This window comes from Odontomachus brunneus, unplaced genomic scaffold (genome assembly GCF_010583005.1).
Source record: "Odontomachus brunneus isolate Ranch 3 - 2012 unplaced genomic scaffold, Obru_v1 Obru_scaffold_116, whole genome shotgun sequence".
In the NCBI taxonomy this organism is placed as follows: domain Eukaryota; kingdom Metazoa; phylum Arthropoda; class Insecta; order Hymenoptera; family Formicidae; genus Odontomachus; species Odontomachus brunneus.
In genome coordinates this window covers 801,034-801,363 of record NW_022639566.1, presented here as the reverse complement: position 1 = coordinate 801,363, position 330 = coordinate 801,034, and positions in this window count along the sequence as shown.

Genomic DNA, 330 nt, shown 5'->3' with positions numbered 1-330 from the left:
ATATATATATATATATATATATATATATATATATATATTAACTATCATACATTAACTTTTCGTAATAAATAAAAATAAAAAAATATTAAATATTTTTGTAAAATAAAAATAAAAACGTTTCCAGCTAATACCGTGTTGATTGTTCAGTATTTGGATCATTGTAAACACAAAGATCTTTTTTTTCAGCGAGCAACGTTAAAAATTGTATTTCCAGACGAGCTCTGTCGCGATATGGCAGCCTTTGCATGCCTTTTCCCAACTGTGCTAAAAATCCATATAGCGGATCAGTAACCTGCGCTGTTGGTTTTTTCAATGCTTCTATTAAGGCTT